This window comes from Callospermophilus lateralis, chromosome 1 (assembly GCF_048772815.1).
Source record: "Callospermophilus lateralis isolate mCalLat2 chromosome 1, mCalLat2.hap1, whole genome shotgun sequence".
NCBI classification, from domain to species: domain Eukaryota; kingdom Metazoa; phylum Chordata; class Mammalia; order Rodentia; family Sciuridae; genus Callospermophilus; species Callospermophilus lateralis.
In genome coordinates this window covers 1,443,238-1,459,743 of record NC_135305.1, presented here as the reverse complement: position 1 = coordinate 1,459,743, position 16,506 = coordinate 1,443,238, and the positions used below count along the sequence as shown (strand labels likewise).

At 61.1% G+C, this 16,506-nt stretch overlaps 1 protein-coding gene across 1 annotated transcript in view; it reads right to left on the bottom strand.

The window, feature by feature from the left end:
• Ptprn2 (protein tyrosine phosphatase receptor type N2) overlaps window positions 1–16,506 on the bottom strand; it is a 718,290-nt gene that overhangs the window by 132,276 nt on the left and 569,508 nt on the right. The window lies entirely within an intron of this gene.

Genomic DNA, 16,506 nt, shown 5'->3' with positions numbered 1-16,506 from the left:
ATGCCCAACACCGGCCACTTAGGAAGGAAAGGTGTTTGGGCTCAGGGTTCTGGAAGTGGGTGCGCAGGAGTGGGTGGCCCTGTTGGTCTGGGCTGATCTGCTGCACGGGGAGGGGGCAGGGCCCCACCCACCCTCCCAGGGCCTGCCTGGGTCCTGAGGACCTCCTTGAGGCTCACGTCACCACCCCTGGGACCAAGCCTTCATAGGGGACCTGGGGACGCCTGTCCGGGCCACAGCAGTACTAAATCCACTCTGTGGCTCCTCAGAGGTCAGCCAGCCGCTTGCCATCCTGACAGTGAAACACCATAGTCCTTCTGGCCAGCCCTGCAGTCCACCATCCCTCTCCAGAAGCCCGGACACCCCGGCCCAGGCAGGGGCAGAGCCCCATCACACCCTGGGTAGCTGTCCTCGGCCGCCCCCACATGGCCCAGCCTCATTCTCAGCGACAGGCAGAACCCTCTCTGCCCTCAGAGAGGCTCCTGGACCTTGTGGTCGCAGCGTCCACACTGGCCTTTGGAACACAGCCTCTCCTTCCCAAGTCGACGCTCACTGATCACCCAGTGCTCCAGACACCGGGCATGACCACAGCTCACGATGGCCCTGACCAGTGCCCACTAGCCCTCCCATCAGAGGGTTGGGGTCAACACTCTCCAAAACCCTGGTGCCCTTCTCCGCCAGTCCCAGAACATACCACATGATGGGGCGTGGCCTTGTGACTGACCCTGTACCACTGATTGGACCTGACCTGAGACACTCCCCTTTCCACTCACGTCCTCTGGTCCCTCTGCCGTGGGCTCCTGTCTCAGAAGTCAGAGCACACGTGGCCCCGTGTGGGGAGCCCACCACCACCCGTGGCCCTCACTGTGTGTCCATCCAGCTGCCTGGCCTGGCAGGACTATAAAAGGTCAGCTCAGCAACCCGCTGGCCAGCTGTAAACTGAGTTCCCGAGGCTTCTTCACTGCCCAGGCGGCGGGGGTGTGGGCCCCAGGCCCCAGGCACCTGAGGGGCTCGTCCACCGTCAGCTGCTCGTCCTTCTCAGCCTTTCACAGAAGGTGCTGGGCCTCTGGGGACTGGGAGCAGATCTCACTCTGGTCATAAGACGCTCGTTTCTCCCACCATGTGCTGGGCACAGGCCCTGGTCGGCCCTCCTGGTGGACAGGCGTGCACATGCCGAGGAGCAGAAAGACGGGAGGGAACGTTCAGAGCCAACGGCTGGCCAGAACCCGGCACTGAATGCACGACCCTGGCCCCACGCAGGGCTGCAGCCCAGCAGCAAGACTGGGCTCAGGTCTGGGAGCTGCAGGGCGTCAGGGGGAGTCGGGAGCAGGAGGCACCCTGCAGGGGGTGAGCCTGGCACCGAGCGAACCAGGGTGAACGGGAGTCCGTGCAGAGGGAAGAGGCTGTGCCCGCCCAGTAACGGGATCCAGGGCTCCTAGCCAGTGGTCCCTGTGGGGAGGTCGCCCAGGGTGGACCCGTGACTCACACACCAGGCTTTGCTGTCTGTGGTCTTCCGCAGCCGAAGCCTTCCCAGGGGGAGGAGCCATCTAGAAACTCACGCAGTGACGCCCGGGCCGCTCCGGGGTCCTGGGAGGGGCGGCCAGCGCTGGCACGTTAGATGGCCTGGGAAATGACCACCCGGAGGCCGACCCACAGCTCACCACACCCCTCGCTGCTCTCCAGCCCCCAGTGCCCAGTTCAGAGAGGAGTCGGAGGGAAAAGGGCACCAAAGACAGAAACAGCCTCGTCTGCTCCCAGACAGGACAGCCACCGGGCGGGGGATGCGCTGCTCCCCATCAGGGGGCACCAGGGCGCTGCAGGCATGTGGCCTCTGGGTCTGTGATGGCATTGCAGGGACACGCTGTGACGGAGGCGACACTCGGAGCCCAGGGAGTTGGGCCCGTCAGGACAGAGGCGGGTCTGCCTCAAGTGCTCCGAGCACGGTGGACCTGTGCTGCTGTGGCCCAGGAGGGACTGAGAGCCCAGCCTGAATGTCACGCTGTGCTCACTTGAGTGGACTGAGGTGGTCTCCTGAACGAGAGTCACTAGTGTGCAGCTCATCGTGCCATGAGGACACAGCCAGGCTGGCCAATCCTGCCCTGACGGCTCCCGGGCCACAGGAGCCTGCCCTTGCTCTCTGTGTCCCTGGGGACCTGGGACGGCTTCCCCTCAAGGCCACACTGCCTGTCCCTGCTCTGGCTCTCTGCAGCGTGGCGCTGCCCTGCTTTAATCAGGGGGAAAGTGAAGCCAGAGGACACGGTGGCTCGTCGCCACGGAGTTTCCTCTCTGGTGAGCACAGGGCTCACCTCCATCTCTGGAGGTGTAGGGTGGGTAAGTGGGTGAACTTCCACGTCTGCAGCCTTGGGGCTTGGGCCCCTGGAGGGAAGGACGCACCCTGCACGTGCAGCAGGGAGGACACCGGGTAGGGCACCAGTGGCACTGTGGAGAAGGGTGGTGAGCACTACCTGGTGGGCCGGGAGCAGCTACACAGCACGTGGGAGGCTCATAGTCCCACAACTCCAAGGTCACACAGCAGAGCAGCTGGGGAGCCCAGGCCCCTCTGGGAACCAGGTGAGGACTCTCAGTGACCGCACATGGGTGGTGGCTAGACAGCGCCTGGGCAGGGCCTCTGCATCCTGGGGGCTTGCTGCTTGCCCTTCTGAGTGGAGGACGTGCTGCCTGGACAAAGCCCATCTGTAGTGGGCACTCACGAGGGTGCACTAGCAGAGCTAGCCTCAGCCTGCTAACAGGCTGCTGGCCTCAGGAAACTCCGTCAAGGGACAGCGGTAGCCTGCGACCTCAGGCCTGTGCCCTGTGGGCACTGTCAGCTCTGCCGTCCTCAGCCCGTCCAGGCAGGGCTGCTGGCCTGCTGCAGCGCGGGGACAGTCCCTGAGGTCTCAGCGTTTGAGAGCAAACCCTGACCCTGCTTCCTGCTGTGCCCAGAGGGCTCTGCAAATAGAAGGGCGTGAACCCAGCGCCGGGGGTGCTCCAGGGTTGCAGAATGGCCGACAGTTAGGGGGCTGGGCTGCTTTAGGCCCCATCAGTGGACATGCGCCTTTCTCAGAGGGAGCACCCACCTCCCGGCAGCTGGGTCAGCACTGGAGCTGGTGAGGAGGGCCAGGCCCAGACCTGAGCCCAGGCTGCGTGGGGGCGTCCAGCCCCACATGTCTGAGCTCTTGTGTGTGACACCAGTTACGTGGCTCCTGCCAGCCGCTGAGTTGGGTGGAATTGGGTGTGTGTGATCTTGGCGCAGGCCAGGAACCGTTGGCTCAACACTTACAGCACGGTGATCAAAGCGTCTTGCCAAGCGGGGACTGGCAAGAGGGGAAGAGCGGTTTCAACCGGTGTGTGGAGAAGTCCTCCGAACCCTGGTCACTGCTTTCCCACAGACGTTTCTACCTGAATCTTCACAGAGCAGGCCGCGATCAGGACACGGCCCGCCCCCAAGGCCGACGGCCACCGGAGTCCACAGGTCAGGTTTCACCGTGGCCACAGCTCGTGCCCATCACTGAAAGGGGAAGGGCACCTTACCTGCAGACCCCAGCGAGGGCAGAGGTGCGCAGCGGCCAGCGGGAAGCCTCTGCAGCTCTGGGGGGTGGGGCCGCAGCTGTGGGTAGCAGTCAGGAAGGCTGCGCTCCCTCCAGGGGGCAGAGTCGGCTGGGGGAGCCTGCTGTGCCTGCCGCGCCTCTGTCTTCCGGGGTGGTGATTGCGTGATGTGTCCACCAGGCTAGTCTGGCCTGGGGTGGGAGCCCGTGGAAGGGCAGGGATGCAGCCCCCAGGGCGGCAGGAGCCCGAGGGCTTCCTATGGGTGCCTCACAGGCCCTGGGATGAGGACAGACGGGAAGCAGTGCCATCTGCAGCCGGATGGGCCCTGGTGGACAGGCGCGCCCACTCCTGCTCCTCGGCTCTTACTTTGCCAACCTGCCGCACTGACTGGATGCCAGTTCAGGCTGATGACCCGGGGGTCTCTTGAGGCTGGGCTCTGCCTGAGTGGCTCCTCATCATGGCGTGTGGCCGTCAAAAGTGGGGAGCACAGGTGGCTCCCGGGGCTGCTCAGTGGGCTGAGAGTCAGGGCCTTGCCCCGGGTCCTCTGGACACAGGAGGCAAGCTGCCCGCCTGAGGCCTTGCCTCGGAGGCCTCCAGAGAAAGCACTGCTCCCACGAGACGCTTTACCAGAAGAACGTCCTGGGGAAGAGCATGAGTCGCACAGCAGAAGGGACATCAGGGGGACGGGCCGCTCTCGGGAACGTGGAGGGTGCACGGAACCTCTCCTGTCTGTCTGGTCCCACCTGGCCCTCCATGGTGCTTGCAGGACAGATGGGCAGCACAGGCTGTCCCAAGGGTTTGTGTGCCCCTGAGGGCGCTATCGGCACCAGGCTGTGGGGCCATCCCAGGTGTGTGGCCAGTCCCTCCAGACCCCGTCCACGTGGACGCCGCGAGGACTGCCGGGAAGCCTCCTCTGCCAATGTTGGCAAACTCACTCCAGCATGCCAGCTTGCTGCACGGAAGAGCGTCCCCTCAGAGGGCAGCTCGCAGGGCAGGGGCAGCACCACCTGCATGGCCAGCAACTCCAGGCCCTGGCTGGATGGAAACCCTGGCAGGAGAGCCTGACCTCCTTGGGGTGACACTTGGGGACACCTGAGCAAGGGCGGTGGCTGGTGTCATTGTCAAGGCACGGCAGAACGGGTGGGCTCCTGAACAGTTGGCCTTCTTTGCCACCAGTGGCCAGCGCTGGGACAAGGCTGTGCAGAGGAGGCAGTGCACCTGCCAGCCCACAGGGCCCTGGGACCTGCTTTCCCGTGTCCCTCATTCTCTGGTTGGAAGAGAGCAGCCACCAAAGGGAAACACAAGGGCACTTTCCCACACCTCGCTCTCCTGGAGAAGACAGATTCAGAACTCAAAGTGAATTTCCCAGCCCAGCTCGTGTGACTTTTAGGCCTGCCCCAGGGTGACGCGTCGGCGCAGCTGACTCTGAGAGTCCCAGGACAGGGAGCCACGGTGCAGCCTGTCTGCTGATACGAGCTCCTCATGTGAAGTTATCTGTCGGTGATGAGATTGTCCCCAGCTCCCCAGAGCCTCTGCACCCATAAGGATTTGGCCGGGGGGAAGAGGGGGCACCCGAAACTCAAGTTTGTTTTTTACCAGTTCAGACAGAAAGAGAGACTGGAAAACAGACCTTACTCGTGGCAGTGGTGATAGCGGCAAGACGGGGATATGTTTAGCTGGACAGCGCAGATGCCCAGAGCTGAGGCTCCACGGAGAAGTCAGAACAAGCTGACAGACGGAGGTGAGTGGCTCTTGTGAATGGACAGGCTCAACTGCGGAGCCAGCCGTTTTAGAAGCCACTGTCACACACCGCCACGGAATCCTGATGAGATGAGGGTGCACATGCGTGTGGCGGTGTGTGCATATGTCTAGTGCTCTGTGCTCATATGTGTGGTGCTGTGTGTGCAGTGTGCACATGTGGAACAGCGTGGGGTATGTGTGCATACATGTAGTGGTAATGAACGATGTGTGCAATTAGAGATGTGTGGTGTGTGCATACACCCAGTGATGTGTGTGCTGTGTGCATACGTGTAGCGATGTCTGATATGTGCATATTGTAGTCATGTGTATGGTGCACACAGTGCGTCATTACATGGCATGTGGCATGTGCGTATGTGCAATGGTATGTAGGCTGTGTGTATTTGTGTAGTGGTGTGCATATATGTAGTGGGGCATTGGGTGTGCGCATGCATGTAGTGGTGCATGGTGGGTGTGTGTGCACATGTTGTAGTGGGGTATGCATATGTGTGTAGAAGTGCATGGTGGGGGGCATGTGCATGTGTGCAGAGGTGCATGGGGGGGCATGTGCATGTGGGTAGTGGTGCATGGTGGGGGGGTGCACATGTTGTAGTGGGGTATGCACACATGTGTAGCGGTGCATGGCTGGGTGCATGTGCATGTGCGCAGAGGTGCATGGTGGGGGACATGTGCATGTGGGTAGTGGTGCATGGTGGGGGGTGTGCACATGTTGTAGTGGGGTATGCACACGTGTGTAGCGGTGCATGGCTGGGTGCATGTGCATGTGCGCAGAGGTGCATGGTGGGGGACGTGTGCATGTGGGTAGTGGTACATGGTGGGGGGTGTGCACATGTTGTAATGGGACGTGTGCATGCATGTAGTGGTGTGTGGTGGTGGGTGTGCACATGTTGTAGTGGGATGTGTGCATGTGAGTAGTGGTGTGTTTGTGGTGTGCACATGTGTGTAGCCGTGTGTGGGGCGTGTGCATGGAGCGATGTGTGGTGTTTGTGTGTACGGGGGTGTGTATCTAGTTAAGTTGGTTCTGAAAATCATCTGTTCAAGTCCGAGGAGGACAGATGCCCAGGGACAGTCCAGCTGTCTGGGGAAGAGCAGGAGGGGCAGGTGCTGCCAGGAGTGGGGTGTATGATGTGGCCTAAGAACGCACAGTTGGTGGAACAGAGCAGCCCGACATGGGTATTCCATGAAGGTGGCACTCCCGCTAACGAGTAGGGAGCAAATCATCCAGGAACACTGCAGGACTGAGATGCTCGCGTGCTCAGGACTGTGAAAGTGAGAAGTCTGAGAAGACTTATTTTTTCACATTCTGCTGTTGCACGAATAAATTGGTGAAGCCCTTTCAGAAGGTAATTTTTCAATAAAAATGCACATACTCCATGAGCAGAAAACTCCACTCTTGTAATCTAATTTGCAAGACTTATAGCATAAATGTGCAGCTGTCTGAGAGCAGCCAAGCCAGCACTGTGTGCAGGGCGGTGACCAAATGGAAAAGGCCGACGCAGGGCACGTCAGTATCTCATGTTGCGAGGGGTCAGGTGTGTCTCTGCTCAGATGGGAGGGCACCCACTTTCCGCTGCCTGCGGCTGGCCGTTCCCTGTAGTGTGAACCATGTGCAGTGCCCAAACAGTACAAGACCCCTAGGGACAACACCCAGGGCCACACGCCGGCGCTGTGAGGAGCTTTGGCTGGGGGGGCACTGGCTCTGCAGGGCTGCCGTGGGGCTGGGCTTGTGTGGGGCCCTGGCCACTTGCTGTGATTTTCAGATTGTGACTGTGGGGGATTGAGGACTCTGTCAAGGGCTCTAGATCCTTCAAGATGGAAACTCCTCCAAAAGACACAGCTGCCCCTCAGGGCAGTGAGGAGGAACCAGAGGTCAGTGGCTATGCAAGATGGGGGGCTGCTGGCCTGGCAGGGCCAGGGCTCACATTAACCGAGCACAGTTCCCTGGGTGCTGCTGCAGAGGCTATGACCTCTGCAGGCCCCAGAGTCCATATGTCAGTGGTCTCACTAGAGAGGGAGATGGGGAAGGCCAGTGGTTTAAGACCCCGCCCGCCTGCCCCTCTGCTGCTTATCAAACTGGGCAGTGGGTGGTGCCTCCTGGGAACGCCTGGTCTCCGGAGCTCTCCCTCCTGTCCACGCTTGCTGCTGAGGCTGCTTGTGGACACGCAGAGGCCTCGTGTCCTCACTGGCCTTCCCCAGGCCCCTGCAGTGGGGATGCGGTCTGGCCTCCCAGGCCCGGCACCAAGCTACACCTAGGCCCCCTGATGGTGTGGGCGTGAGCCAGTGGGCGTGAGCGGCGTGGGGGCTGAGTGGGTTTGCAGGATGCTGAGGGAAAGGTCCTGTCACAGGCAGGCAGCTGGCCCTGCCCATTTCCTCAGGAATCACTTACAAGGGCCGTGGACCACGAGGCCCCTCCTGGGGCCCAGGGTGAGGCAGGGAGGGTCAGGACGCGAATCTGCCCTCTGCTCCAGGGAGCCCACAGTAGCAGCTGCCTTGGCGGGGCTCAGGGGCTATGGCTCCCAGGCCTTCACTCCACCTTCTGCCCAGGACACTGTGGGCTGTTTCTGTGCCCCTCACCAGAGTGTGTGCGACCCTGGGCAGCGCAGGTGCCCCTCGACTGTCCCTCGGTGGGCGAACACCTGTGCTTTTCTGCCAGCCTCTTACACGGCAAGCCTTGTGCTGGGCATCTGCGCCCACGTCCTTCACACCGCCCGGGATGAGGGAAGCTGGTGGCTGGCAGAGGTGCTGCCTGAGGCCCAGCACTCCTTATTCGTGGCTCGATGTTTTAAAGCTCAGCTGGTGACTTAATAAGCCACCAATGAACACTCCGTTTTAACTTCACAGCATGACTGGCTCAGATCGATCTCGCTGTCACCCTATCTCGGCTGCGGATGCGCGTGTAGATCCCATCTCCTCTCCTAAAGTGGAGGCTCGGGACCTCGGTTTGGGACTGATCAGCAGTGATGGACTGAAATAATGAGGTAGATATTCTGTGTCTCCAGGCTAACGGGCCCTCTGCAAGGTGCCCCGTCCAGAGAGCCTTCCAAGTCACACTGGCACAGCTGTACCAACGGGACGCCGCGGGTGAGTCAAGGCCACAGGTTTCCACAGGTGTGTGAACTTGCCCTTCACGTGGCTTGCACACATCAGGCCCTGCTCCAGGTCTGGGTGGCCACAGCCCCCCGTGAGGCCACTGCAGCTCTGTGTCTAAGGCAGTGTTCCTGCACCTTCATGTGGGGGGCCTGAACTTCTGCTGGGGACGGCCTCGCGGGCACACTGCTCCTGGCCTTGTGGGTTTCCTGAGTGTGTGTCCTGTGTGCACTGGCCTCCCGAGTGTGCAGTGGCCTCGGAGCCGTCACCAGGGCCCGAGGTTCTGCCTGCAAGGCATCTCTGGTGTCCCATGCGGGCCTCTGCATTCCTCCTCTCAAGTGCTGTGTGTGGCAGGTGGGCAGCAGGGAGCCTGGGCCTCCAGGGCAGCTCCCTGAGGGCCCGTCCGAGCCCCTGCCAGTCCACTCCATCTAACCCAAGGCATTCCTTCCAGTGCTCCCTGCGCCCCTCGGAGACATGCCCCCCTACTCTGCCCCACCCAGCTCCTCAGCGCCAGCCCTGCCCAGGTGAAGCAGCTGGCGGTAGCAGGAGCCTCTACTTCTGACCACCGGTGAAGTCGGGCTGCCTTTGGGTAAGTTGAAGAAAGGATCCCTAAGAGGGAAGTAGCCCCTGCTTCTGAACACGGCCGTCCTCACGGTCTCCCTCGCTCAGCTCAGACCCGGGATTCCACTTCCTTGTCACCTGTAGTGTCCCCAGCACAGACCTAAAGGGAGGAACCAGCACCTTATGCATTTTTATTTCTCATCATGTTGTTTACTGCAACACTGCTCAAGGGCTTGCAGGGACCGGCCCAGCAATGACGGCAGCCAGGCCTGTGGACAGAGTCAGCACTGCCTTCCGCAGGCCACTCCAGGTCCCCGGTCCCTGCACCAGCCCTCTGCAAGCCACTCCAGGTGTCCGTGTTCCTGCACCAGCCCTCTGTAGCCACTCCAGGTCCCCATGTCCATGCACCAGCCCTCTGTAGGCCACTCCAGGTCCCCGTGTCCCTACAAGAGCCCTCTGTAGGCCACTCCAGGTCCCTGTGTCCACTAACCAGTATTCTGTAGGCCACTCCAGGTGTCCGTGTTCCTGCACCAGCCCTCTGTAGGCCACTCCAGGTCCCTGTGTCCACTAACCAGTATTCTGTAGGCCACTCCAGGTCCCCGTGTCCCTACAAGAGCCCTCTGTAGGCCACTCCAGGTCCCTGTGTCCACTAACCAGTATTCTGTAGGCCACTCCAGGTCCCCGTGTTCCTGCACCAGCCCTCTGTAGCCACTCCAGGTCCCCATGTCCATGCACCAGCCCTCTGCAAGCCACTCCAGGTGTCCGTGTTCCTGCACCAGCCCTCTGTAGCCACTCCAGGTCCCCGGTCCCTGCACCAGCCCTCTGCAAGCCACTCCAGGTGTCCGTGTTCCTGCACCAGCCCTCTGTAGCCACTCCAGGTCCCCATGTCCATGCACCAGCCCTCTGTAGGCCACTCCAGGTCCCCGTGTCCCTACAAGAGCCCTCTGTAGGCCACTCCAGGTCCCTGTGTCCACTAACCAGTATTCTGTAGGCCACTCCAGGTGTCCGTGTTCCTGCACCAGCCCTCTGTAGGCCACTCCAGGTCCCTGTGTCCACTAACCAGTATTCTGTAGGCCACTCCAGGTCCCCGTGTCCCTACAAGAGCCCTCTGTAGGCCACTCCAGGTCCCTGTGTCCACTAACCAGTATTCTGTAGGCCACTCCAGGTCCCCGTGTTCCTGCACCAGCCCTCTGTAGCCACTCCAGGTCCCCATGTCCATGCACCAGCCCTCTGCAAGCCACTCCAGGTGTCCGTGTTCCTGCACCAGCCCTCTGTAGCCACTCCAGGTCCCCGGTCCCTGCACCAGCCCTCTGCAAGCCACTCCAGGTGTCCGTGTTCCTGCACCAGCCCTCTGTAGCCACTCCAGGTCCCCATGTCCATGCACCAGCCCTCTGTAGGCCACTCCAGGTCCCCGTGTCCCTACAAGAGCCCTCTGTAGGCCACTCCAGGTCCCTGTGTCCACTAACCAGTATTCTGTAGGCCACTCCAGGTGTCCGTGTTCCTGCACCAGCCCTCTGTAGGCCACTCCAGGTCCCTGTGTCCACTAACCAGTATTCTGTAGGCCACTCCAGGTCCCCGTGTCCCTACAAGAGCCCTCTGTAGGCCACTCCAGGTCCCTGTGTCCACTAACCAGTATTCTGTAGGCCACTCCAGGTCCCCGTGTTCCTGCACCAGCCCTCTGTAGCCACTCCAGGTCCCCATGTCCATGCACCAGCCCTCTGTAGCCACTCCAGGTCCCTGTGTCCACTAACCAGTACTCTGCAGGCCACTCCAGGTCCCCATGTCCATGCACCAGCCCTCTGTAGCCACTCCAGGTCCCCGTGTCCATGCACCAGCCCTCTGCAGGCCACTCCAGGTCCCCGTGTCCACTAACCAGTACTCTGTAGGTCACTCCAGGTCCCCAGTCCCTGCACCAGCCATCTGCAGGCCACTACAGGTCCCAATGTTACTTCAACAGCCATCTGAGGCCACTCCTTTTTCCCTCACTGAGGACCTAGGTCCTGACACACTGCGGTGACACCTGGGAGGTGAGGGCACACTCTCTCACCTCCCCTCACTGAGGACCTAGGTCCTGATACACTGCGGTGACACCTGGGAGGTGAGGCACACTCTCTCACCTCCCCTCACTGAGGAGCTAGGTCCTGACACACTGCGGTGACACCTGGGAGGTGAGGCACACTCTCTCACCTCCCCTCACTGAGGACCTAGGTCCTGACACACTGCGGTGACACCTGGGAGGTGAGGCACACTCTCTCACCTCCCCTCACTGAGGACCTAGGTCCTGATACACTGGGTGACACCTGGGAGGTGAGGCACACTCTCTCACCTCCCCTCACTGAGGACCTAGGTCCTGATACACTGGGTGACACCTGGGAGGTGAGGCACACTCTCTCACCTCCCCTCACTGAGGACCTAGGTCCTGACACACTGGGTGACACCTGGGAGGTGAGGCACACTCTCTCACCTCCCCTCACTGAGGACCTAGGTCCTGATACACTGGGTGACACCTGGGAGGTGAGGCACACTCTCTCACCTCCCCTCACTGAGGACCTAGGTCCTGACACACTGGGCTGACACCTGGGAGGTGAGGCACACTCTATCACCTCCCCTCACTGAGGACCTAGGTCCTGACACACTGGGCTGCCACCTGGGAGGTGAGGCACACTCTCTCACCTCCCCTCACTGAGGACCTAGGTCCTGACACACTGGGGGACACCTGGGAGGTGAGGCACACTCTCTCACCTCCCCTCACTGAGGACCTAGGTCCTGACACACTGGGGGACACCTGGGAGGTGAGGCACACTCTCTCACCTCCCCTCACTGAGGACCTAGGTCCTGACACACTGGGGGACACCTGGGAGGTGAGGGCACACTCTCTCACCTCCCCTCACTGAGGACCTAGGTCCTGACACACTGGGTGACACCTGGGAGGTGAGGCACACTCTCTCACCTCCCCTCACTGAGGACCTAGGTCCTGACACACTGGGGGACACCTGGGAGGTGAGGCACACTCTCTCACCTCCCCTCACTGAGGACGTAGGTCCTGACACACTGCGGTGACACCTGGGAGGTGAGGCACACTCTCTCACCTCCCCTCACTGAGGACCTAGGTTCTGACACACTGCGGTGACACCTGGGAGGTGAGGCACACTCTATCACCTCGCCTCACTGAGGACCTAGGTCCTGATACACTGGGTGACACCTGGGAGGTGAGGCACACTCTCTCACCTCCCCTCACTGAGGACCTAGGTCCTGACACACTGCGGTGACACCTGGGAGGTGAGGCACACTCTATCACCTCCCCTCACTGAGGACCTAGGTCCTGATACACTGGGTGACACCTGGGAGGTGAGGCACACTCTCTCACCTCCCCTCACTGAGGACCTAGGTCCTGACACACTGCGGTGACACCTGGGAGGTGAGGCACACTCTATCACCTCCCCTCACTGAGGACCTAGGTCCTGACACTCTGGGGGACACCTGGGAGGTAAGGCACACTCTCTCACCTCCCCTCACTGAGGACCTAGGTCCTGACACACTGCGGTGACACCTGGGAGGTGAGGCACACTCTCTCACCTCCCCTCACTGAGGACCTAGGTCCTGACACACTGCGGTGACACCTGGGAGGTGAGGCACACTCTCTCACCTCCCCTCACTGAGGACCTAGGTCCTGACACACTGCGGTGACACCTGGGAGGTGAGGCACACTCTATCACCTCCCCTCACTGAGGACCTAGGTCCTGATACACTGGGTGACACCTGGGAGGTGAGGCACACTCTCTCACTTCCCCTCACTGAGGACCTAGGTCCTGACACACTGGGTGACACCTGGGAGGTGAGGCACACTCTCTCACCTCCCCTCACTGAGGACCTAGGTCCTGACACACTTGGGTGACACCTGGGAGGTGAGTCACACTCTCTCACCTCCCCAAACTGAGGACCTAGGTCCTGACACACTACGGTGACACCTGGGAGGTGAGGCACACTCTCTCACCTCCCCTCACTGAGGACCTAGGTGCTGACACTCTGGGTGACACCTGGAGGTGAGGCACACTCTCTCACCTCCCCTCACTGAGGAGCTAGGTCCTGACACAGTGGGCTGCCACCTGGGAGGTGAGGCACACTCTCTCACCTCCCCTCACTGAGGAGCTAGGTCCTGACACACTGGGTGCCACCTGGGAGGTGAGGCACACTCTCTGACCTCCCCTCACTGAGGACCTAGGTCCTGACACACTGGGTGCCACCTGGGAGGTGAGGCACACTCTCTCACCTCCCCTCACTGAGGACCTAGGTCCTAACACACTGGGTGACACCTGGGAGGTGAGGCACACTCTCTCACCTCCCCTCACTGAGGTCCTAGGTCCTGACACACTGGGTGACACCTGGGAGGTGAGGCACACACTCTCACCTCCCCTCACTGAGGACCTAGGTCCTGACACACTGGGTGACACCTGGGAGGTGAGGCACACTCTCTCACCTCCCCTCACTAAGGACCTAGGTCCTAACACACTTGGGTGACACCTGGGAGGTGAGGCACACTCTCTCACCTCCCCTCACTGAGGACCTAGGTCCTGACACACTGCGGTGACACCTGGGAGGTGAGGGCACACTCTCTCACCTCCCCTCACTGAGGACCTAGGTCTTGACATACTGGGGGACACCTGGGAGGTGAGGCACACTCTCTCACCTCCCCTCACTGAAGACCTAGGTCCTGACACTCTGGGGGACACCTGGGAGGTGAGGGCACACTCTCTCACCTCCCCTCACTGAGGACCTAGGTCCTGAACACTGGGTGACACCTGGGAGGTGAGGCACACTCTCTCACCTCCCCTCACTGAGGACCTAGGTCCTAACACACTGGGTGACACCTGGGAGGTGAGGCACACTCTCTCACCTCCCCTCACTGAAGACCTAGGTCCTGACACTCTGGGGGACACCTGGGAGGTGAGGGCACACTCTCTCACCTCCCCTCACTGAGGACCTAGGTCCTGAACACTGGGTGACACCTGGGAGGTGAGGCACACTCTCTCACCTCCCCTCACTGAGGACCTAGGTCCTGACATACTGGGTGACACCTGGGAGGTGAGGCACACTCTCTCACCTCCCCTCACTGAGGACCTAGGTCCTGACACACTGGGTGACACCTGGGAGGTGAGGCACACTCTCTCACCTCCCCTCACTGAGGACCTAGGTCCTGATACACTGGGTGACACCTGGGAGGTGAGGCACACTCTCTCACCTCCCCTCACTGAGGACCTAGGTCCTGACACACTGGGGGACACCTGGGAGGTGAGGCACACTCTCTCACCTCCCCTCACTGAGGACCTAGGTCCTGACACACTGGTGACACCTGGGAGGTGAGGCACACTCTCTCACCTCCCCTCACTTAGGACCTAGGTCCTGACACACTGGGGACACCTGGGAGGTGAGGCACACTCTCTCACCTCCCCTCACTGAGGACCTAGGTCCTGACACACTGGGTGACACCTGGGAGGTGAGGCACACTCTCTCACCTCCCCTCACTGAGGACCTAGGTCCTGACACACTGGGTGACACCTGGGAGGTGAGGGCACACTCTGTCACCTCCCCTCACTGAGGACCTAGGTCCTGAGACACTGGGTGACACCTGGGAGGTGAGGCACACTCTCTCACCTCCCCTCACTGAGGACCTAGGTCCTGACACACTGGGTGACACCTGGGAGGTGAGGCACACTCTCTCACCTCCCCTCACTGAGGAGCTAGGTCCTAACACACTGGCTGACACCTGGGAGGTGAGGCACACTCTCTCACCTCCCCTCACTGAGGAGCTAGGTCCTGACACACTGGGTGACACCTGGGAGGTGAGGCACACTCTCTCACCTCCCCTCACTGAGGAGCTAGGTCCTGACACACTGGGAGACACCTGGGAGGTGAGGCACACTCTCTCACCTCCCCTCACTGAGGAGCTAGGTCCTGACACACTGGGTGACACCTGGGAGGTGAGGCACACTCTCTCACCTCCCCTCACTGAGGAGCTAGGTCCTGACACACTGGGAGACACCTGGGAGGTGAGGCACACTCTCTCACCTCCCCTCACTGAGGACCTAGGTCCTAACACACTGGGTGACACCTGGGAGGTGAGGCACACTCTCTCACCTCCCCTCACTGAGGACCTAGGTCCTGACACACTGGGCTGCCACCTGGGAGGTGAGGCACACTCTATCACCTCCCCTCACTGAGGACCTAGGTCCTGACACACTGGGTGACACCTGGGAGGTGAGGCACACTCTCTCACCTCCCCTCACTGAGGACCTAGGTCCTGACACACTGGGGGACACCTGGGAGGTGAGGGCACACTCTCTCACCTCCCCTCACTGAGGACCTAGGTCCTGACACACTGGGTGACACCTGGGAGGTGAGGCACACTCTCTCACCTCCCCTCACTGAGGACCTAGGTCCTAACACACTGGGTGACACCTGGGAGGTGAGGCACACTCTCTCACCTCCCCTCACTGAGGACCTAGGTCCTGACACTCTGGGGGACACCTGGGAGGTGAGGGCACACTCTCTCACCTCCCCTCACTGAGGACCTAGGTCCTGAACACTGGGTGACACCTGGGAGGTGAGGCACACTCTCTCACCTCCCCTCACTGAGGACCTAGGTCCTGACACACTGGGTGACACCTGGGAGGTGAGGCACACTCTCTCACCTCCCCTCACTGAGGACCTAGGTCCTGACACACTGGGTGACACCTGGGAGGTGAGGCACACTCTCTCACCTCCCCTCACTGAGGACCTAGGTCCTGACACACTGGGTGACACCTGGGAGGTGAGGCACACTCTCTCACCTCCCCTCACTGAGGAGCTAGGTCCTGACACACTGGGTGACACCTGGGAGGTGAGGACACACTCTCTCACCTCCCCTCACTGAGGACCTAGGTCCTGACACACTGGGTGACACCTGGGAGGTGAGGCACACTCTCTCTCCTCCCCTCACTGAGGACCTAGGTCCTGACATACTGGGTGACACCTGGGAGGTGAGGCACACTCTCTCACCTCCCCTCACTGAGGACCTAGGTCCTGACACACTGGGTGACACCTGGGAGGTGAGGCACACTCTCTCACCTCCCCTCTGAGGACCTAGGTCCTGATACACTGGGTGACACCTGGGAGGTGAGGCACACTCTCTCACCTCCCCTCACTGAGGACCTAGGTCCTGACACACTGGGGGACACCTGGGAGGTGAGGCACACTCTCTCACCTCCCCTCACTGAGGACCTAGGTCCTGACACACTGGGTGACACCTGGGAGGTGAGGGCACACTCTCTCACCTCCCCTCACTGAGGACCTAGGTCCTGACACACTGGGCTGACACCTGGGAGGTGAGGCACACTCTCTCACCTCCCCTCACTGAGGACCTAGGTCCTGACACACTGGGTGACACCTGGGAGGTGAGGCACACTCTCTCACCTCCCCTCACTGAGGAGCTAGGTCCTGACACACTGGGTGACACCTGGGAGGTGAGGCATACTCTCTCACCTCCCCTCACTGAGGACCTAGGTTCTGACACACTGGGTG